The sequence below is a fragment of the Meriones unguiculatus genome, chromosome 2 (genome assembly GCF_030254825.1).
Source record: "Meriones unguiculatus strain TT.TT164.6M chromosome 2, Bangor_MerUng_6.1, whole genome shotgun sequence".
In the NCBI taxonomy this organism is placed as follows: Eukaryota; Metazoa; Chordata; class Mammalia; order Rodentia; family Muridae; genus Meriones; species Meriones unguiculatus.
The window spans coordinates 117,116,777-117,141,453 of record NC_083350.1 but is presented as its reverse complement, the minus strand read 5'-3'; the positions used below and the strand labels follow the sequence as shown (position 1 = coordinate 117,141,453).

General features: G+C 37.7%; 1 protein-coding gene across 3 annotated transcripts in view; it reads left to right on the top strand.

Moving 5' to 3' along the window:
• Window positions 1-24,677, top strand: part of Syt1 (synaptotagmin 1) — a 551,311-nt gene that overhangs the window by 192,078 nt on the left and 334,556 nt on the right. For 2 of the 3 annotated variants that reach the window (XM_060378024.1, XM_060378022.1), the window contains exon 3: window positions 524-589. The exons of the other annotated variant lie outside the window; for it this stretch is intronic. The gene's annotated coding sequence lies outside the window, so the exon portion shown is untranslated. The remainder of the gene's footprint in view (window positions 1-523; window positions 590-24,677) is intronic. 3 annotated transcript variants of the gene reach the window in all.

The following is a 24,677-nucleotide window of genomic DNA, read 5'->3' as shown; positions in this document are numbered from 1 at the left end:
GATTAGGTTATATCTAGACCATAATTAAGCTCTGAAAATACAGAAATAGTCATGAAATATTGAAGGTTTCTAACTCTAAGAAAATATGTAAACTTTAAGGTAAATGTATGAGATTGATTTATAATATTCAGATCAATTCATGGTATAGCAATAGACATGAGTTAACTAGAAATTGTGTGAATTTCAGTAAGTATAATGATTCAATATTCTGTCGTAGTTTCTAATTTTCATTTTTAAACTAAGACACTATAAAGAGCATAATGTTAAAACTTATGCTCTATATAGTGTCTTAGTTTACAAAGTGAGTATGTAAATTATCCACATAGTCCTGATCAAATTCTCAAACATAGTTTAAATTCTGTTTTTTTTCTGAACTGTAGAGTGTTTACTAAAGATTCATGATAATGGCATATTTTACATATTAATGGGCATATTGCAGGATTCTAACTTAGAAATATTAATAAAGATAATGTCCTACTTAAGACAGTCTCAAGAGATTATCATATGTATTGATTTTTTTTAGATTGAAGAAAGGAGATTCTGAGAGAAACAGTAAACCCCAGATACTCCATAACACCCCAGCAGAACAGTAAGTGTTTTTAATGACCAAACAATTATAACCACCCTTCTGCAAAATTAGATCATTTTTTTTGCACAGATATCCACCTTCCAAATATTTAAGATTAGAAAACAGAATCACAAGCAAGTGGTGCCTTCTGGAACTCAATTTCGATTCCCTGGAGGCCACTGGAAATGATTTATCCTCTAATCCTCTTAGATAAATGGGCAGGTAATCTGTGTGATGCATCTCTGGTGCTGAAATATTTAGGTTGACTCCATATATTTTTGAGTAATATTGAATCATTCCAAGAGGATAAAAGTGGGAAAATGTAATAAGCACAAGTGATTAAGTTTTTTATGTGATAAAAAAATTTACTGATTTTGAAAATTTGCTTGATTTATTTGCTATCTTTAAACAGAAGTACATAAAATAATGATATAAGAAGTCTTAAATCTGTAGCTTATTTTCATTATTCTATTTCTTTCCTATGAAATTTATTTTCTTCTTTAGCTATGATCTCCCACCAGTAATAGATTTTTTTAAATATATTTTTCATTAGGCAGAATTATGTATACCTTGTTGTCATCAAATTGTGATACATTTGGTGACATTATAAAGAACACTGAGATGCAAGCAAGTATAAAGTTGAAATATGTGAATATCAGAACCAGTAAATAGGAATGTAACATCCGAATGCATATTAGTACCTACATCATATGACTTTAATCGTATGGTTGATTTGATAAAAGCTGGAAATTGTAGTTCTCCAAAAAATCCAAACAGGAAATATGTTATAATTTCTCAGACCCCGAGCGGTAATATCACCATAAAAGCAATCAATGACCATTTTTGCTGATCTTACTTTTACACAATTACTTGATGTATTGCTCCTTCACTGATAAAGTTCTCTGCATTTGCATTTGTCAATTGATGTAGGATTTAGCTAGGCATACTTTGGAAGGCTCACAATTCTTACAGTGAGACCTGTTTATTTATTTGGAATAATCCTGAAGAAAATAATATGCTTTCAGGAAAGATGTTGTGTCTCTTCTTCGTGCACTGCTTGTGAGTTAGGGCTGCTAGTCATCTCTGCTTGTGAGGCCTTCTATCTAACAAGTGTCCATTAAGTTACTCAGAGCTAAACACACAAACAAAGGAAAAAACTGAGTCTAATCTAAACGTGTATGCTTGTGTTCAAGTAATTTATTCCATTAATATATATTTATATATTTATGGACAAAACTGCTCTGATTTAAAATGTTAGAAGATGAGTATGTTCCTTGTACTGTAGGCTCTAACTACGTCTGAGTTGTCAGTGTCCAGGCTAAAGCATGAGAGACAGACACATGCACGGGAACCTCCTGATGCATACTAAAGTAATCCTGTCGGAAAGAATAAAGTTCTTATTGAGTACATTAAATTAAAAACATAAGTTTAAGGCTTTTAGCGTAGAAGAGTTATACCAACCCCTATAATATTGCCTTCATGTTCCTAGCTTGAGGGTGGGGGGAAGCTGATAATTAAAATATTAGTAGAAAATTTTTGGAGTGCATGGCATTTATATTGCATGAAAGTTTTGCGATCGAAATAAGGACTCGGGGATAAAGGGCTGTAAAAATTGTTTTTAAATAATAATTTTCCTCTCAGTCTCTGAGTGCTCAGTAACACGATGAAGAACGTTCTGGCCCACACTCGTTGATTACCCTAGATAATGATAATAACAGTGAGGAGATGTCAAAAAATCACTCAGACACTCAGGCATACTCCTTGGGAACTATTCATATTATTCTAGATTTGCTAAATCTTGCTAAACACTTGTGGGAGTTGATGTTCTCAGTCAAAGCACAACTGTTATTAATGGCCTCACTTCCCTGGGATGACAAATAGAGTGTGAGTTTCCATTTTAGTAAGAAATACTCTACTAGAAAAAAAAAGCTTTAACCAAAATGTTTCTCTGTGAATAAATATTATTTGAAAATGATCTTCATAAGCATCTTTGAATCAACCTTTCATTACTAGAAGTACTATGTCACTGTTATTAAAAAATAAAATAAAAACCAGAAACCTCTAAGCCTGAGTGGGGTTTCAGGGTGGTGACATGGTGCTGGAGTGGGATGGTGTCCTAGAGCTAGGAGAAACATGCAAGAGCGCTAGTTGAGTGTCCTCATTCTACTGATTGCCTCCTCTGTTACATGGAGGGTGAGGCAGGCTAAGTCCTCTACCTGAGCTCTCATATCTCGCAACAGAGCTGAGCATTCAGGTCTTATTAGCCATCTAACTTTTTTTTTTTCCTATGTGTGATGTTGACTAAACATGCTTATATCGAGAGTGATGGTGGATGAATGGATGGACAGATTGAATACAAAGGAAAGAAGAGGACAAGAGAGAAGAGGGAAGGGGAGGGGAGGAGAAATGGTGGGAAGAGAAGGGAGATTGACAGGAGAGGAGATACATGTATTCAGTATTTGGTTGTAAATACTACACTAGATATGGGATTTATTTCATTTGATTGTCAAAACAGATGATGAAAATGAGAACTAAATACTGCATGAAGTTAACCTCCTTTTTAGGCAATAGATACAGTTACTATTAAAAAATCAATCTTTATTTTTCCCTTCTCAAGTTACTACTCTTAGCACAGACAACTTGCAAAGGCAAGCAATTTTTCATTCTCCTCTATAAGTGACGGCACAAAGGGAGTAGAAGGAAAACAAAGAGAGCTGTATTATTGACTTGTAGTTAGAATTAATCTTTTCAAGATACATATCTTATTAACAGTGGTCAGATTACTTAATATTTTCCCTTGATATTTTATTTTAAAAATCAAAATGTAATTTTAAGTTTTTGTTTCTTTCTTTCGTACATTGGTCGAAATGTTTTCTGTAACTCTCTCTCTCTCTCGTAGTAGATAAAGCACATTTCCTTGATGCAAGGTATCTTTTTGAAACAAGAAATGGTTCTATTGTAGCTAACTAGCTTTCAGAGATTCTGGATTCAAATCCCAGCAGCATCATGTATTAGTTCTGATATCTGGGGCAGTGTAGTCTGCCTGTTCTTGTCTTGAACCCTCCACTGAGTGTCTGTAATCATTTTGGAAATAAAATATTGCGGGATTAAATTTTCTCTATAGAGCTTAAATGAAATGGCTCAGCTCTCTGAATAACCAGTTTTTGATCGTCAATGATTCTCAACCACTCACTTCTCTGGTGCTGCAGCTCACTGTTGGGCGGCATTGTTTTTCTTTGCAATTATAAATGCTTATATGATTCAAGCCCCATTTCTACCACCTGCTGGCTCTGTGTCTCCAAAAACAGTGCGTACTCTGCCTCAGCCTCCTCTACAAAAGTGAAAATAATATTTATTTTATAAGATTTATATGAGAATGAAAAGATTAACTGCTTATTATAGATGTTCCTACAACAGCATCTGTAAATAGTAATTATGTAATTGCTATTAATAATGTCTCCCTTGGAGATATCAAAGGAACATTCTTTTAAAATTACACAACTTTTACACATCTGTATGGGCTAAAGGAGAATGGAGCAACAAAGGAAGGTAGAAGCTGTCTGAAATTCTCTTCCTCCTTAAAGTACATGTACATATTAGACATTTAGACATTAGGGGAGTAGTGAGTCTCACATAGTACTCAAGAGGCTCAAAGCCTTTGATTGTCTTCTAGGCCCAGAAGGGAGATGAGTCAACAGGCACTACAATGCAAAGAGTGCCAGAAAGGATTTCTTCCTTACCTCCAGGTTATTGCATTCAGAATCATGCACATAAATTTGTCTGTCACACATGCTACAGAAGGAACAGTCCAAAGCACGGGGCAGTTTTTTGTTCTTTGTTTGATCCTCTTTTTTTTTCTTTTTTCTTATTTTTAATACAATATGTCTTGACCACATATTTGCTCCCCCCCACACACACACACCTCTTCTCCCTCCTAGGTCTTCTCCCTCTCTTTTTCTTGTTCAGGAAAGAGCAGGCCTCCAAGCGATGACAGACAAACAGGACAAAACAAGATACGATAAGCCAGTTTAGTGACACTGCCTCATACCTTTCACATAAGTACACGAGCGTTTGTGTATGGTAGCTGAAGTTAAATCCACAGAATTATTTTTCCACTAAAACTGAATATCAGAAACTAAAATTGCTTTTTTTATAGTGTGCTGCTGTGATAAAGAATATTTATGCATTTATCAACCTTTGTGCTACCTCAGTTATTTGTCTTTGTTGAAGTCTTCGATCACTAAATTAAGTGGGAGTGTTGTTTTAGTCTTTTTCTTGAAAATACCATGAAAATCTCTTTATAATACTACTATGGAATATGGATATTAACCCTTCTCCCCCTCTTACTGCCAAATCATATTATGCCTCTAAAGATATGTATACACCAACCTTAATAATTGCAACTCCCATTTCAGCAGAAAATAAAGTCATGGAAAGTGTTTTATACTTTTTTTTCTTAAATTTAGCTTTGTGTTTTTGTTATTCCAAAATACATAGAAGACTCTGCATAGGATCCACTGTATATTTGGGCAACTTTTGTCTCTTGTTACTACAGTTATTAAGTGTTATTTTATTCTGTTTTCCATTTTCACATGAATCCTGCAAAGGTTATTTTTGTGAATTTATACAAAATGTTTTAGGCTGGGGGAAAACTTTTTCAACACTCAAAATACAGTTTCTTATAACTCAGTTGAGACCCAAAGTCATAGTCTATGAATTCTCAGTAGCTTGAGATATATAAAAAAGATTAGTTCCTTATAAGATAGGATAAGCATACTAAAATCTGTACACCTAAAGAAGCTAAACAAGAAGGAGGACCTGGGATAAAATGATCAATCCTTACTCAGAAAGACAAATAGGATGGACATTGGAAGTAGGAGAAAATGAGAAACAGGACAGGAGCCTACCATAGAGGATCTCTGAAAGATTCTACCTAACAGTGTATCAAAGCAGATGCTGAGACTCATGGCCAAACCTTGGGCAGAGTGCAGGGAATCATATGAAAGAAGAAGGAGTTAGTAGGACCTGGAGAGGATAGGAACTCCACAAGAACTAAATGTATCTGGGCACAGGGGATTGTCTGAGACTGTTTCTCCAACCAAGGACCATGCATGGATATAACCTAGAACCCCTGCACAGATGTAGCCCAAGGCAGCTCAGTGTCCAAGTGGGTTTCCCTAGTAAGGGGAACAGGGACTGTCTTTTGGCATGAACTCTGTGGCTAGCTCCTTGACCTCCCCAATCCCTGTGGGAGGAGCAGTCTAGCGAGGCCACAAAGGAGGACATTGCAGCCAGTCCTGGTGAGATCTGATAAGCTAGAGTCAAATAGAAGAAGAGGAGGACCTCCCCTCTCAGTGGACTTAGAGAGGGGCAGGGAGGAGATGAAGGAGGGAGGGTGGGGTTGGGAGGGAATGAAGGAGGGAGCTACAGCTGGGATACAAAGTAAATAAACTGTAATTAATATAAAAAATAAAAATTTAATTACAAAAATATTAGTTCTTGGCAGCCAATTTGTGGTTCTCTTTTTTTCATTGTATTCCTACCAGTAACACTGACCAATTTTTGCTATCTCACTTTTTGAGTAATTATTATTAGATATGCAATGTTTCAGCTATAACATAATTTTCTCCTACCTTTGAGATGTTAGATATTCTTAAATTTCAGAAACTATGTCTTTGGAAATGAATATGTCACTTGGACATATGTCCAAAACTATGTCATTTGGAAATTTATCATGTCATTGTATTATAGTGACCATGAACTTTTTTCTCTGAATTCTGCCTATTTACGTAACTATAGAAAAAAAAGAGTTTGCACAATTGATGCTGAACATATCCGTTTCCAAGTACATAGAAATTAAATAATTATCAATGTGGTTCATCAAAGGCAAAGCCATAGAGAGATTTATCATTACACAAAAAGACTGAAAGCCAAGAAAAAAAAAATGGGCAGTCTTCAGAACACATGAGAGTTATATAAAAATGAATTAAAGATGTTTTTCTCATTTCATGAAATGGATATTTATCCGGAATGGCCCCACAACAAAGCTGTGAAAACCCGCAGCTCACATCCAGACACAACATTTATAGCGTGGAGAGTGGGGGCTGTTAAGAGTTGTGGCAGGGTAGGCACTGAGATCTTCTTCCCTTTCTTCTAACCTATCCAAAAATTCAAACCAACTAAGTCTTCTGACATGGCCACTCTTTCTATCCTCCTAGCCCCACCCCAACCACATCCCCACCCAGTGTAAAGCTGCTTCCCACCTGATATTCTTTTCTGGCCACATTGTCCTTATGGTGGCTGGAGTTTCAAATAGCATTACATTTGCCCTTCTTTTCTCCTGGTCAAAATGTCCAGTGCAGCTGTTGTGGAAAAAGTGCAAAGAGGTAACAAAGTATTCACTTCCCATCATCCCTTCATTTGCCCTTGCCTCCCTTCTTCTACAATTGTCAACCAAAATAGACCAGTATGTTCAGGGATTTTAGGTCATTTCAGGTACTAGACTGTAAGTACAGTCTAGGAGGTCGAGTTGGGACATCAACGAACACAGGAGAGGCTGTGCCCTTCTAGGCAGCATGCCTGCACTGTCCTAAAAGTGTTGTTTAATTCTCTGCTTTGGGGGCCCTTAAGGTCTTTTTAAAATATGGATACATTGTCTCACTGGATCTAGAAGGCTAAAAGGAGAAGCTTTTAATAAGATCTCATACATCTGCCTCTTAAGTACCCCCACATATAAAAGTAGGTAGTAATGGCATAAATATGTAATTGTCCTTTATGTAAAGAAAAACGTTTTAACTTTCCTCTCATCTGTGTATACTCCTCTTCGCAACTGAAAACTCAGATTAGGTAAATCATTTTCAATTTTTAGTGTGCAGCTTTTATCATGTTTGGGCACAAATATAATCAATATGGCTTTGACCAGTACTTCCCTCTGCTTGTGTCTCCATTTATGGAACTGGCATCTGAGGCAGGTCAGTCTTGCAAATAATTTATGCCTAATTGTTTTCCTGGGACCCAAACAAGGCAGAAGTCCTCTGAGAACATACCAGGACAGTAGAGGATGCTGTTATCTGAGGTTTTACTCCCCTGCTGAGCCCTTCGTGTGCCACTGCATGTCTATGAGGTACACTGTCACATCTCTTTATAAAAGAGACGGTGAAAACCTGACTTGCTCAAAGCAGCACTCACATACATTTAGAGCCACATCCCAGCCTGCAAAATAGCAAGAACCTGAGCTCCTGGGCATTCTGGAAGGCCTTTCACAAGCGTAGAATGGAATGATAATTTGTTGAGTTTCTCTCTGTGTAGTGTGTAAGCTGCTAGGTGTGATGAGATCATCTTTGATCTCAGATCCTCAAACAACACTGAGCTTCACTGGAGTTTGAACCACTGACGATAGCTCAACCCAGATCTGTCATAGCCATACATTCATTAAATGTTCTCATGCCTGATTTCTTCCTTGCTGAAGCTGCATTAATATGTGCCGCAAACAGTCCATTACAAACCCTTTTATTTTCCAAAGCTATATCTCTGGCATTACACAAATCCATAATTTATTTTAGACATTTTTTTAATTTTAATTTAATTTTATTTTTAATTACACTTTATTTATTTACTTTGTATCCCCCCTCTAGTTCCCTCCCTCCTCCCCTCCCAATCCTTCCCTTCCTCCCCCTTCTCCACACATGCCCCTCCCCAAGTCCACTGGTAGGGGAGGGTTGTTTTTTTTTCCTTCTGATCCTAGTCTGTTAGGTCTCATCAGGAGTGGCTGCATTGTCTTCCTCTGTGGCTTTTGGACCCAAGAAGCAAGCAGGAGTAGCCATTCTAATATCTAATAAAATAGTCTTTCAGCCAAAATTAATCAAAAGAGATGGGGAAGGTCATTTCATACTCATCAAAGGAAAACTCTACCAAGAAGACACCACAATGCTGAACACGTATGCCCCAAACGCAAGAGCACCCACGTTTGTAAAAGAAACATTAATAAAACTGAAACAACACACAGATCCCCACACATTAATAGTGGGAGACTTCAACATATTTTAGACATTTTTAATTGTATAAAACACACAGAATGAAAGCGTTGCCATTTTAACCATGTTCAGGTGTATGGTTCAGTGGCATTGCTGTGCACCCACTGCTATGATTCAAAACACATCACACTAAAGGCTTCATTTTCCAATACCTTATCTTCAGAACTATTAAACAATGACTCCTCATCCTCTGCTCCCTCGTTCCCAGGAAATTTCCAGATTACATCGTGCTCCTATGAATTTGACTATTCTCCATACCTCATAATATTAAAATCACATATTTACCCTGGGGTAACTAGCTTATCTCACTTAGCATACTACCAAGTCTTATCCATGCAGGCATATGGTAAATATCTGAATGTCTTTTTCTAAGGCTTAATATTCTAATATATGTAACCACACTTTGTTAATCTAGTCAAACTATAGTTTGATAATGTCACCATATGAAGTGGAATCTCTCTGCTAGCTCCATAAAGAAATGATTAAAATATAGATGTAAAATAATTCATAATTTGTAGGATATCTACCTCATTATAACATAACTTCTAAAATTAATGACAGAAAAATGTTCATGACATGCAATCAGCAAAAAAGCAAAGGATTGGTTTGATAATTAGGGTCTCTGAATCACAAATATACTATGCTTTAACTGTTCAGATTAGAATTATTCAATCTTCACTTGATTGTCTTCTTTCTGTAATGGTTTCTTAAACAATTTTTTAAAGTTAAACACTCAATTTAACATTTCTCTAAAAATAAATAGGATAGTAGAACTGTTGATTCAAAACAGAAATGTAAATATATTGCCTTCAAGCTCCTAGTTTTACCAAGAATAATCATCTGTCTGTTGTGTAATACTATTCAAGATTACTGGCAAATTTTAAATCAATACAAGGAAAATGACCTATTCATTCCTCCCCTTCACATCCTTAACAAGCATTCTTTATGTATTTCATAGTATTTTCACAGCTAGAATTCACTGGTTAGAAAATACACACATATGTACTATCGCCTGATGCAAATGTTACCTTTATTCTGTAAGACAGATATAACAGATCTATAAATAATAAAGCTGGGACTATGAAAGGTTAAGTGACTTTCACAGTTAACTGTCAGAAGTAGAAGAAGAAAACAAGGCTCTTCCTCCATTCGTCTATATGTCCCCTTCCATTATAAAAAAAATGGAAGGCCATCTTAAGTTGATTATAATATAATCATATGTTAAGAGTATGTATTTTGGAAAGCAGTAGGAGTAGATAGCTTAAATACTGCCTGAAAAGCTTTAAAAGGACAAGATCATTTCATTCTGACTCTGTGTGACATATTTCCTGGCTGTTTTGTGGGATTTTTTTGTTTGTTTGTTTGTTTCATTTTAATGGTTATAAAAACTTTACTTAAACACATGGTATGTGTTGTGCCTGTAGTATGTAAAAACTATAAATGAACACATTTGTGTCTTTTCACCAAGTCAGAAATAATTAAATGGCAATAAGTTCACAAAATACAGTGATTTAAATGATAGCAATTAGCCAGATAATTTCATTCTCCTGACAAATTCTGCCTGAGGTGAACCCAGGATCTTTTCTTCTAATTGCATTTTCTGATATTAACTCCCAGGTAACACAATACATATCACAAAGTAAATATATATCTGTGCATATATGTAGGCAGGAAGATGACTGCAAAGGGTTAGAGAAGCAAGGAGTTTTAGAGAGTTTCAAGGAGACCTAAGAAGCCAGATCTTTAGGAGTCCGTTGCTATGTTAAGAAACCTTGAGACCAAATATATATGAGCACAGGGTTTTTTTCTGAAACTGTTTCTCCAACCAAGGACCATATACGGATATAACCTAGAACCTTTGCTCAGATGAAGCTCATGGTAGCTCAATAACCAATTGGTTTCCCATAGTAAGGGGAACAGGAACTATCTCTGACAGGAATTCAATAGCAGGCTCTTTGACCTCCCCACCCCCCAAGGGAGGAGCAGTCCTGCTAGGCCACAGAGGAGGACTTTGCAGCCAATCCTGAAGACACCTGATAAAACAAGGCCAGACGAAAGGGGAGGAGGTCCTCCCTGATCCGTGGACTTGGAAAGGGGCAGGGAGAAGCTGAGGGAGGGAGGGTGGGGTTGGGAGGGAATAAGGGAGCAGGATACAGCTGGGATACAGAGTTAATAAAATGTAACTAATAATACAAAACAATTAAAAAAACTGAGGAAAAAAAAAAGAAACCTTGAGCAGAATGAATGTATAGGCACTGGAAAAGCTGGATGGCTCTGGGTCAGGCTATAGCAGGGCCCAGGTCTGAGAATGAAGATTCAGAGCAGAAAACAGCAATAAAGGTGAAAGGGCAGGATGAGGTCCCTGTAAAGAAACAGGAGAGAGGATGGAGTTACAGCTAAGCAGGCTGCATCAGCAGTGGGACTGGGCCTAGTCAAAGTGCCCTAGGAGAGCCGGAAGAGGATTGTCCCTTCTCCTTGGTCTGTGTGTCTGAGAAGTTCTTGGGCGAGGTTTCCCAATGTGGTTGTGATATACCCATGTGTTCTCTCTGTGCATGCTGGTAAGTTCACAAGGTGGCACCTGTTCAGCTCCCAGGCATAAGTCATTCATCATTCTCTGCCCCGTGGGTGGAGCTGGACAGATGGTGCTGTCCACATGTCCACTTAGGTACAGAGTCATCCTCTTGCCTCAAAGCAAAGAAGGGAGCTGATTATAAAATGGAGACACTCAGGGCAAGATACACTCTGAAATAATAAATAAACTGTTTTATGCAGCGTGGAGTCACTTAAAACAGGGCACAGCCTGAGCTATGCATATGGTTGGTTAGAGCTAAAGCTGTAACAAGATCATCAGGGGTTAGCACTGAAGCTTCCGAGAAGCCAGTGAGAAGCAACTGTTTTTACTTTTATTAATTACAGTTTATTCACTTTGTATCCCCCCCCACCTCCCTCTCTCGTACCTCCCTCCCTCCTCCCCTCCCAGTCCCACCCTCCCTCTTCCCTACCTGTGTCTCTCTCCCAGGCCACTGATAAGGGAGGTCCTCCTCCCCTTCCCTCTAATCCTAGTCTATCAGGTCTCATCAGGAGTGGCTGCATTGTCTTCTGTGGCCTGGTAAGGCGGCTCCCCCCTCAGGGGGAGGTGATCAAAGAGCAGGCCAATCAGTTCCTGTGTTAATGCTGTTTTCTTTTTCTTATTCATCTTCTGCATAATACTCCATTCTGCAGAAGCCTAGATAATAGAATAATAGTAAGGGAGACTATGGATTCAGGAAAAGTAGTCTTTTGTTAGTTTCTGTTCTTAATTGCATGCCTCTCTGACCTTGTGTCTTGTATAGAAGCTGCATGTCTTGAGTGATGCTCAATACTACAGCCCATGATGAGGCTTCATTATTACTCTCTGATGTGTTGACTGAGTCACTAGACCATGCTTCCCTGCTGCTTTAAGTTACTGTAGTGGAGGAAATTTCACAGTACTGTCATGCTTTCAGCTCAAATGGTTTTGTGTTTTGCTTGCGAAAGACAAGTCTAATAGTGTCCTATTGATTCCGATGCTTCCTGACAGCAGCTGCCTGCCAGGTTTGCCTTCATTGACTTTTCAATGTTCTGTTACAAATAACTTGCATGTACAATCTGGTCCTGAAGAGCACAGAAAGTTCCCCACTGCGCATGAAGTTGCAGCAGCCCTGTATCTTGGGGTAGGGAGTGCTTATTATCATTCTGAATATCACCCACTTGTCCTTCACGGCTGCCATGAAAGAGTTGTGTTTTCTCTCTATTCGTTTTCTTCTCTTTCTTGTTTTATTTTCACAGACCTTCCAACGTGCCACTTCTTCTTGAAGTATAAATTTCCTTCTTCGAAATTCCCTCATGATGACAGAAATCTGAAGTACAAAGTCAGACATATGCATATAAAAGACAAAGCCTTTTTTGTTTGAACACCTGGACTATAAGATAACTTGAATTGAAGTGTTGTCTGGGTTCACATAATTCAGAAGAAATGTTTTTATAGGATTTTTCCACTAATTTATTCATTTAATCACTTTTTAGCCTGATCACAGCCCCTTTTCTCCCAGTCCCCCCTCCCCTTCTTCTCAGAGAAGGGGAGGACCCCATAGGTACTAACCCACCATAGCCCCTCAAGTTCCAGAATGACTAAGCACATCCACTCCCACTGAGGCCAGTCAGGGCAGCCCAGCTAGGGGAAAGGGATCCAAAGGCAGTCAACAGCATCAGAGACAGCTCCTACTTCCATTGTTAGCAGACCCATATTAAGAACAAGCTGCACATCTGCTACGTGTATAGGGTGGCTAGGTCTGGCCCATACATGCTCTTTGGTGGTTCCGTCTCTGTGAGCTCCCATAGTTCCACGTTAGTTGGCTTTGTAGGTCTTCTTGTGGTGTCCTTGACTCCTCCAGCTTTCTCAATCCTTCCTGTGACTCTTCCACAAGACTCCCTGAGCTCTCCCTATTGTTTGGCTGTGGGTCTCTGCATCTGTTTTCATCATCTGCTGGGTGAAGCCTCTCAGAAGACAGTTATGCTAGGCTCCTGTCTGCAAACATAGCAGAGTATCACTAATACTGTCAGGAATTTTTTTTCTAAAATGATGGATGATTAGATTATAATGCTTCTGTTAATTGCAAAAATAACTGTATTTATTGAATGGCTGCTATTTCCAAGATCTGTCCTTAGAAATGTGTATATGTTATGTATAATTTTTACAACTCTGTGTGGTAAATAACATTACCTCCTTTTGTAGATGAGGAAACTGAGACACTGAGAACCTCAGTGTCTTTCTCAGCTTTCTAATCATTGCTGACTTTTAATCAACTCAGCAATGGAAATGGTATTTGGATTACAGTCAGTCTCATCAAGCTATAGTTTATACTTTGTATTTTACAGTGCTTTTCATAATAGCGTATCAGGCTATATATCCATAAGTAGATTATAAATTAAGTTAGCACCATGTGTAGTAACGGCTTCATTTATTTCTAGCAATCATCTTTGTTTGTATTCTACCACAGTAGAAGACACTGAACTTATATGTTTATACCCTTGAAAAGTGAGTGGGATTATGTTTATTAGACAATAGCTCCTGAAGCAAAATAATAATGGTGTTTGAGACCACTCTTTGATGGCCCTATAAGCTATATTAAGAAATGCTTAGGTACCCATTGTTTTCTGCTTTCTCCTACCGAGATTCCATCTCTGCCCTTTAAGATATGAAAGTCAGTGCATGTCGTCTTCATATCACCTTCTAACCCAAAGCATACATCGTTCATATGGAATAATAAGCGTGTGGAAGGGGTGGTGAGGGAAGGAGGTAGAAAGAGAAATGAGGACTTTACTGTAGTACAAAATGATAAGGAAAACTGGGCACTAAGAACATAACAACCAATGGCATTATAATCTCTGAAGTTGCTTAGATTTTTTTAAATTAGTTAAGTAAAAACTAAGACCAAAGTCTGGAAGGTTAAGTTAAGGAAGGCAGCCAGATGCATGAAGCAATCTATAATCTCTCTTCTGCCCCCTCCATGGGAACCCTTATCTTGATTGCCCACCACCTTCAGGAACATGTAGCCAGTTAAGAACATAGCGTAGAGATGATTCTTGCCAGCCACACAGTGACACTGAACCATGAGCTGAGACTCAGCTCTATTCACTCAAAGAATGTCAGCAGGAAGGGTGAAATACAAGACAACAAACTAGAGAATGGAGGAATGATAGAAATGGTAGGAAAAAGATTAGGATGGAGAAGAAACAATGGGCGCCAGAGATGCAAATTTTAGAATGTAAAAATTTAGCCTGTCATAAACATTTGTTCCAAATCCTACTTTTTTTTTCTCACCAGAGAATTTTGTCAGAATAGATATTTCACAGCCAATGAAGAAAATAGTTTCAGTATTACACATAAAGTCAGGTCTTAAACATTTTCTCTCCACGAATTTGAAAGTTTCTTTACTCTTATCAGTACAGTCTTTATACTTTCACATATGAGGTGAAATGTTTGTGTATACTTAGCCAACAAAACTCAGAAAGAACTCACACATATCTTTAGAGTGAACAGATGAAGCAAGCAAATGCAGAAATACACTTAGTACTAAATTAAAATCTCTGTAATCAACCAAACCAACCATTAACATGTGTATCTGGAAGTGTCCTTTTATTCTCCATGATGTTAGTTAAACTCAAAAACCTGTAGTCCTAATCCTAATAATCATATTACTAATACAAACTGTTCCCCAACACACACACATATACATGCACGCATGCACACATGCACTCACACACAAACGCACCATTTAATCTTCATACCCAACCCAGATACACTGGAATTTAATTCCTGTCTTGCTTTTTTGTGTTGTTGTTCATACCTCTCCTGTCTTAATAAAATCCTGGATATAATAGTAACAATAACAATAATAATAAAAGCATAGGACTATAGGAATTCATATACCATTTAAAAACTAAAACCTCAGGATCAGTACACACAGCATGCAGCTTCCTTGTTTTACTTAATCAAAATTCTGGCCAAAACTTTGTGGGCAGAGAAAATATTGAACAAAGGAAATAGTGTCTTTTTCTTTCTGTATTTCTGTCACATGAAGCCATAGAAGTACCCCAGTAACACCAGATAACAATATAATGAATGAGATAAGATAAGCAGGAAAATAACAAAATAAAACAAAAATATCTGATATATATATAAAACAATCATAACAAAAAATCAAGGATGATTTTGAATATTCATTATAGTTGCTTAAAATCAGTCATTATCATTTCCCAACAGTTACATTTAACTTTAACAATATGTGATCCCAACTGTTGTTTGACATTCACCGGACAGTATTATGGCTCTAAATGGTCAACTTGACAGAATCTAGAAGCAGCTAGAAGATAACCTCCAGATATACCTGTAGGAAATAATTTAACTTCTGCACATGCTTATGAGAGGCTTTTTTGGTTAGGTTAGTGGGTGTAGTAAGACCCATCTTAATTGTTGGGCAGGATCATTCTCTGGAACATAATCCTGGCCCATAAACAATGGAGAAAATGTACATGGTGCTAACATTCATCTCTAGTACTTCCTGAGAGTGGATGAGCTATGCTTCCCTCTCCTGCCACCTTGAGTGCCCTTGTGGTGACAGACTGTCACCCAAAACTGTGAGCCAATAAGCCCTCTGTCCCTAAAGTTGCTTAGGGTGAGTTATTTTACCAACAGGAAAAGAGACTAAGACAATAAAATCGATACACTGAAAAAGAAATATTTATTAGTCTTTATTAATTTGGGGGCATTGAGGACATTATGGGAGTTCACTTTAATCTTCTTTTTCATTATCATGGTTTAATTGGTAATGAGCAGAAAATTGAAAAATGTACAAAGTAAAAGGGGAGAGAGGAACCAAAAGTTAGTGCCCTAGATGAAAGCGGTAATGATTAAAAAAAGAGCAAAGCACATTTTAGCAAGACAGAAACGGAGATGTTTCATCTTAATGATTTGGATCACAGACAGCTCCCAAGTAGATAAACCACACTTGCAAAGCCCCGCCCACATGCTTAGGCTCCACCATCGGCTAGCCTACCTTCCCACATTCATGGCGTCCACCCTCTTACCTACACTCACAAACACTCCCACAGCAAAGTTGTGCTCCCAACTGAACTAGGTAAAGATGCGTTTCACCAAAACCATAGTGATCACACCAGATAGAGGATGAATTCAGTACGCACTTCATAGTTCATCATTCTTTTTCTTCACCGAGTACATATCCAGTAGCAAGACAGGGAGGAAGCAAAAAACAATCCCAGGTCCCCAGATAACTTGAGTTCAGTCGCAAACCACCAGCCCTGATATGACCGTTGATTATATGATGAAACTGAACACACTTGTCAAACCCAGCTTACACACAACAGCACCGTGAGGTCAACTTCCACTTGGGTGTTTGGCCAAGTGAAATGAAGTTTCCTGTGGGCTTAGTTTTGGAGAGCCCAATTAGTAAGTCGAACTTTTAAAAAAGCTTTCTAAGAATAATTAATTAGGTTATAATTACTCAGAAGCATATTTTATAGTGTACTATAATCTAGTATCTGGTTTAAATGCGTGAAGAGGATATCAATTTCATTATTAAAGAATTAGTTATAATTGGTCCTAATCCTTCGGTGACAGAAGTTGAAATAAGACCCTAGGGATCTTCTGTTCACATATGTGAAGTGGATAAATCCTTCCAGCGCTTAAGAGTACTAAGTAGTGCCCTGAATTATTTTCTGCTTATATTTCTTTTAGAACACACATTGGGCTGGGAGGTGGCTCAACAGTAAAAGTGCTTGCCATGCAAGCAAAACAAAATAAAACAAACAAACAAAAAAACCCAAGTTCTAGTCTTCAAGGTATATATAAATTCACAGTTGGCGCAAAGGCCCACTTGTAATTCCAATGTCAGAAGGCAAAGCCAAAGGATCCTGAGACCAAGCTGAGAAGGATCAAACTCCGCACACAGACACACACATACCCACACACTTGCAGTCATACAGGTATACACAGCACACAGACACATGTCAGAGAGAGAGAGAGAAGCACTGTATACGGTACCCAAAACAGTAACTTCATAGGAAAAGGGGTCATCTGCTAGGTGTGTTTTGTCACATACAGGCCATTGATTTCCTCATACTTTGAAAGATCATTCATGCTTATAAAACTCCATCCTCAACTGCTTATAGAGTATTTCTTTAAAATTTCAAAAAACAAAAACTAAACTACTTTTAATTACTCAATCTCTGCGTCATTTTTTCCCCATGCGCTAATGCTCTTTGAGACTATAAACACTGGCACTAACAGCTCTGTAGAATCTCAAATAACTTGTCATGTGCTCTTAAGTTAGGGTTAGATGGCTGAGTTTTATGGAAAATTTTATTGGGAAAAAAAAAAACCACTGGGAGCCAACATGAACATCTGAACAAAGATCCGTCGTTTAATCCCATGATTGTTAGGGAAGATAATTCTTACTGTTCTATGTGTTTAATATTATTATTGTCTAATTTCCACCAGACCACTGAGTCCTTTCTTATGCATTGTTTACTCACTCCTGGTTTACATACATTTTCATGAGTTCTTTGAAGCCTGGAATGATAATATCTTCCTCTCTTTCATATGCTAGTACAGTATGCTTTTATTCGACAAACAGCATTTTTTCAGACTGGCATTTTTAAAGCCACATTTACAAGAAACCAAGAAGGAATTCAAAATGTTATTTTGTCCACAATATAAGGTTTTAAAGTTTTCTATGAGGAAAGCTATATGAAAGAGTTAATCATACCTCACACCTTAATACTTATGCAAGATAACAGAGCTTCCTACCAGTTGCAAGTAAAAAAAATAAAAAATCTTAATGATATGACATCATCTTCTAAAAGCTAATTTTCATTTTAATTAAGATTCAATAATAGAAACGCTTCAACTTAACCCAAAATTTCTCATTTAGAGCCACAGCCTAAATGTGGGTAGGGAGAAGGATGTGTGTGTGTGTGTGTGTGTGTGTGTGTGTGTGTGTGTGTGTGTGTGTGTGTGGTGTGTGAAAGCGAGAGAGACCATTAAAGACTCTTATGTTATATGAAGATTAGTTTCCCCATAGGCTTCCCTTTCCTGGGCTACAGAGAAGAATGCCAACAGGAAAAACACTTTTTCTTTAACTTCCTTATCATTTCCTTCCAGTGCTCTTTCATGATCTACAAAATCAAATTTAAAAACTTGACTCATAAATATTAACACCACCTATGCCTATTATACAAAGCTACAGATTTTGGTAAATAAAAGACTGTTCATAATTATAGCTTTGTGGGTAAGTTGTTGCAGTGAATTAATGTGTTTGCAGAAGAGTGCGTGGGGATGGCAGATGTTCCTCTATAAACGGCAATGAGTGATGTAAACGAGGCAAACAGGTGAAGTTTCCGGAAGGGCTGTGCAGCATCACAAAAGAGAAGGGCTTAAGGGACCAAGGATATCATTCATGTGACATTTTCTCTATGTTTTTGGCCACACAACTTGTGTTGTAAGGCATTAAGTCCATGTTAGAGTATTGTTTGCTCAACTGATTCGGATATGCCCACTTTATCCTGTACATATTTATACCCAATTTCCTGTGTTATACAAGTGGTAGCTATGTGTTTTCCTTTTGTAGCGTTATATTAATGGATGCTGTTTCAATTTATTACTACTCAAGATTAATATAACATGAAAGGGCTGTCCTTTATATAAAGAATGGTTCCTACTAAAGAACACTGACATGATTTTTTATATTGGCACAGAAATATCTAAGCGTGTTTGGGAATGACTACATAATAAGTGTGAACTATAGATATTGTCAGATGGGGAAATGATTTTCTGGTGTTCAATGTCCTTTTTAAGGATTTATGAAACTCTTGATATTTTAATGGGAGATCAAAACCTTGGTTAAAGGATCATTTTTACTTTTATTTCCTTTAAAAACTGCATGTTCCACTTTGGGAGATGCAAAAATGGAAATACTGAACAGAATTGAATTACCTCGCTGTCCTCCTGATTCAATAAACAATAAGTACATAAATAGGAAAGGGAGTTCAAATATAACCTTGAATCAGGATTGTATTATCAAATGCCTCCCCTTTCCTCTTAAACATATGAAAGGCCACTTGAGGCTCCATAGATAAATAATGTCCACATTTTCACACCAACAAAAGAAAAGAGCTTGTCCATTGAAGTCAGGTTAGCAGCAATCCCTATTTTATAAAACTCTAAGGGTTATGCCCATTTCTACACTACACTGATTGGCAAGCTCACTCACCGGAGCAGAACTAGGAATATAGGCAGTCCTAAATACAAGAGTTTATTAATCAAGCCTTCAAGGATTTTTGTCTTTGAAAACAATAGACATAAAAAAATAGAATAATGCCCTTGAGAGGCAAGTAGGTGTTATTGAAATAGAAGTTGATGGCTAGCTAACATGTTCAGGACAAAGAGATTTAGAATTTCTAGGCTCAATTTTCTTGGTCTGTTATAAATAATTACTTGCACTGCATGAGCCTTCCTTTGACCTGTTAGTGTTTTATTTCAAGAATGTAAAGTCATCTGTTATTGTAAATTTTTATTGGTTTATTTTTTATACTGGAAACCGAATTTCAATTTATTAAGTTTTTTTATTCTACTCAAACTTCACTTTATTCTATAATAATAATAAAAAACTTGAAAGTTATATTAAACTGTTTTATTCATGTTTAAATGAGCAAAAATGTGACCTAACTAATAGCCACGTATGGTAGGAAAAAAATTAAGCTTCATTTAGATGAAAGAAAATACCTCAAGTCTAGTGACTCCCCAGGGGACTGTCTTCAGTTAAGAGGATGGCTCTGACTTTTAAGACTGACAATATATAGACAACAAAAACAACTAACCTGAAATCCCGAAGCTTCCCTTTCAACTAAATCATATCTGAACTCTAATGTGAAAAGAGGCAAAATGTTGGAAAAAATTTTAGTCTGTATTTCCTGTTTTTCTTTCTCAAAAGTAACAGATATTCCTTCTTCAGAAGTTACTGGATACAAACGTTATTCAAAGAATAATTTGTCACTAACTCCATCCAGATTGGTTACTGCTTCCCATGCCAGACACTGAAGTTATGCTAATAAATAATATGCACTTTGTCCTTCAAAACCTTCGGCAGAGTACAGGGAATCAGAAGAAAGAAGGGGAGTTAGTCTGATTGGAAAGGATAGGAGCTCCACAAGGACCAAATATATCTGGGCACAGGGTCTTTTCTGAGACTGACATTCAACCAAGGACCATGTATGGATATAACCTAGAACCTCCGCTCAGATGTAGCCTGTGGTAGCTCCCAAAGTGAGGGGAACAGGGACTATTTCTTTTTTTTTTTTGTTTTGTTTTGTTTTGTTTTGTTTTTTGTTTGTTTGTTTTTTTCCAATGCAGTTTATTCAGAAACCTTGAACAATCCTCGGACCCTGGGGAAAGCCAGCCCACAGCTTAAATAGCCTCTGGGTAGCCAACCCAGGCGTGCCATGTGGGCAATGCAGATTGGTCCACTTACACGGAAGCAAGCCAGATCCTCAGCCTTAGCCAAATGTGGAATTGTTCATGACAGAGAGCACTCACCGGTCTCCTTGGTTTGCCTGTGGTATATATGCAAGATTAGAGTCTCACATCAGTGTGATGCAGCCTTGATCATTCAGGCCTTTACAGCCATTGAAGCAGGACATTCTCCCCAAGCATGGTTGGCTACCATAAAAAGCTAAAATGTTATACTCAGGATGCGAGGCTAAGTACTGCACTCAGGGTCAGCCGCTTTGGACCCAGAGAAGAGCATGTCTGGTTGCATGCGGGTTGATGCCCCAGGTCCCGCCTCTGAGAAAAAGGTATCGGACGGGTCTGATGCTCTTTGGGTGGATGACACCTAAACGAACATCGGTACAAAGTCCCAATCTATTTCTAATATCAGAGATCAGACCTCTACTCTTGCCTGATGCATCTAAAACAAAAAGGGGGAACTGTAGAGAGCTGCAGGGACTATTTCTAACAGGAACTCAATGACTGGCTCTTTGGTCTCCCCACCCCCGAAGGGAGGAGCAGTCCTGTTAGGCCACAGAGGAGGGCTTTGCAGCCAGTCCTGAAGATACCTGATAAAACAGGATCAGATGAATGGGGAGGAGGTCCCCCCTATCAGTGGACTTGGAAAGGGGCACGGTGGAGATGAGGGAGGGAGGGAGGGACTGGGAGGGAATGAGGGATCGGGACACGGCTGGGATACAGAGTTAAAAAAAATGTAACTGATAAAAATAAATAAATAAATAAATAAATAAAAAGCTTGAATTCTAAGACAGAAGGGGGAAATGGGGGAGGAGTCAAGTGTGATGAATTTATGCTAAGGTGTTATAAGAGAAGAAGTAACTACCTTATAGACATGAGACATTTTACATTGAAAAATCCAAGTCCTCATGAAGATTCATTACCTACCTACTACTTTTGATGGCTTGGACTACTTCACTAATTGCCAACAATTTGGTGGAGTGAAACAAAGTGTAATATATCCTCTCACAACCATGGAACCAGAAGTTCCAAAGAAGCCTACCAATGTTAACTATGGGTCCACTCCAGAAGGAATTTTTCCTGGATTCTATCATAGCTGCTCTCCCCAAGCTTTCTTTGTCTTATGTCAACTTAACTTCACACTCTACCTTCTATGCATGTCTGTCTTCTCTGACCAGATTTCTTGGCCCTTTTCTCACATGGACATCATTCATGCTATCTTGACGTTGACCCTACTCCAGAATTAGCTCATTGACCTCATCTTCAATAACAATGCCTGATACATCTCCATGAACCAAGGCCAGGTGTTAGGGCTTCAGCATATCTTATGAGGAGTAGCAAAGCAATACACAGCACTTACTGCCAGCTACCTGGTCCTGAAGACACTATCCCCCTGCTTTGCTGGGTTTACAATGCAATTATTTAGTTAGTACAAAAAAATCAAATTTTCCACTCAGAGGTGTATATATACTCCTGTCCATAAACAGTTGGCATTTAATTACTGTCTACAGCATTATTCTGTCTTAAACAGAAAACGGATCATAGTCTCTGAACAAGAAAGACAATAGATAAGATTAAAGGTGGGCATACAAAAGAATGACAGTCCTCTATAATGCAGGATCTCTTTCTAACGATGTATTTAAATAAGCTAATGAACAAAATAATATTGAACTTTTGCCCAGAGTTAAAAGGTAGATTATATAACTCCTTAGTGTATCTTTGCTGATTTTACTATCCTAAAATTAAAAAAAAAAATACTTAAAAGAACACACCTTAGCAAAAATAGTATTAGCCAGTTTCACCTTTAAATACTTAATATCCAAGTACATATTCAACCTGAAAAATACTGATTTTTAATATTTGAGTTTTCTGTGACCCCTGGATATATATAAGTGGTGAGTAAAAATATATTCTCTAATCCTGTCCTTACTATACCTGAAACTTACTCTATTAATCAAATTCCAAATTATATGGTATACGCTACAGAGAAAAAAAAAACTATTTCTCATCCACAAGGAGCTTATTCTCCCTGCAGGTACTATATTTAAATAAAATCTTAAGGGATTTCACCACAATGAGACTTGAAGAATAGGGTGGATATTTTAGGAAAATGAATGCTACCACAGTCAAGTGAAAAGTGTGCATAGGTCCTCTCCCTTAGCTACTGCCCAAGGCACTGCAAAGGCAGCAACAAGCACAGTATCCCAAGGGCCAAGGTTTTATGGAAAAGTAATGTAACAGCTCCCTGAAGTAGGGTGGGAACCCCAAAATGCATTGCCTGCTCTTTCCTTTGAGTAGAAGAAATTTTATTTGGAAGGAGGTGGGGCTAGAGGATGATTGATTGAATTTGAATTCCAGATAATCTGTGTTTTTTGGGTTTGGTTTTGGTTTTCGGTTGTTTGGGGTTTTTTTTTGTTTGTTTCTTTGTTTTTGTTTTTTTTTTTTAGAATAAGTATATTGCATGCAATAATTGGATACTTGACCAATTAAACAATGAATAGGTTTTCAGTGCAGGTAACATAAGGCTGTTATCAATCTTTCAGGGTAAGTAAGTCTGATCCATTATTTAAAACATAGTAACATTTTCATTGAATCTAAAAATTCAAATTTAACCAAATGTCCTATATTTTTATTTACTACATCAGATTATCTTAGTACTAAGACAGAAAATAAAGGCTCAAAAATACTGTGCTATGTGATACTAAGTAAAATGGAAAAAATAAAAGAAAATTAGGGAAACTGATAAATCACATGAGGAGATTTAGCATCACATATGAAAAAAGAAAATTTGACCAGTAAGCAGGTAATGGAACAGAGATCTCTGAGTATATAATCTCCTCAAAACCATGGAGCCTCCCTTGTGAAAATCCCAGGAAACCAATACAGAGTTTTCATGATACAGAAAATATCCAGGGAGCTGGAGCAAAGAGTATAAGAACAGTCATACATTTTTCACTTGCTTTTTCAAAATGTGCTATTAACCTGAATTAATCACTCTGGCTTTAATGAAAACATGATCATTATTAGCCCTCTCTCTCTCTCTCTCTCTCTCCCCTCCCTCCCTGAGTCTCTATCCCTACCCCTATTCAAATGAATCTATACATAATCACAGATGAACTTACAGACTGAACACAAAGTACAGTCTGCTGCAAGAGTAAAGATAATGAGCAGCTTAATTATTCTGGGCCTTATTTACTCTGTGTCATCCATTTTGATCACTTGCTTATTTAACTAAAATGTTCAGCTTTCCTTCCAGCCATTAGCTCCAATCTCTAAACGATAATGTATTCACATTCCATGCGTGCGTTAGACTTCCACACATTTTATATTTTGCAGCAGAGACACGGGGAATATTTTTTTATTTAATAGAACCTCTAATCAAGTCCTGTGGCTTTGCTAGCAATTGGTTAACCTTCACAATAGCATTACATATCAGGAGCTAATGCCCAAATTAATCTCATGCTTTGTTTTGAAAAACGCGCTCCATTTAACATTCTGTCATGTTGTATACTGTCTAGCTCCTCCGGCCCTCTTCACACAGCTGTGGTCTCCATGGTCCCAACATGTGGATTTGCACAGCCTTTGATTTAAATCTAGGGACTTAAACGGCTCCAGAAGCAGGTGGCACTGTTCAGCACTTGGAGCAGCCATGCCCACAATCCCGAATAGGTTATCTACCCAGCCTTAGTAAGCTTTCGAAGGTTTGTAGACTCTACTTTTATCGCATTATTAACTATTCTAAAACTCACCTCTTCTCTGACCCCTGCTCTAGCTACTGAAGCAATTTTACCAGCTGATAGTATTTTCTGAATTCCGTATCAGCACATTAATCATCCTTTGCCCCTGAGTCCTACCTACTCATTAGTAGTGGCATTCCAAATCATACTCTGCCTCCTATGAGCTTCCCCAAGACTATCCAGCTATCTGCATACATAGATCAAAACTTACCTGACAGACTGAACTCTCTCAAAGAATACAAGAGGAATCTGTTCTTGGGGTCCCCTCAACCCTAATT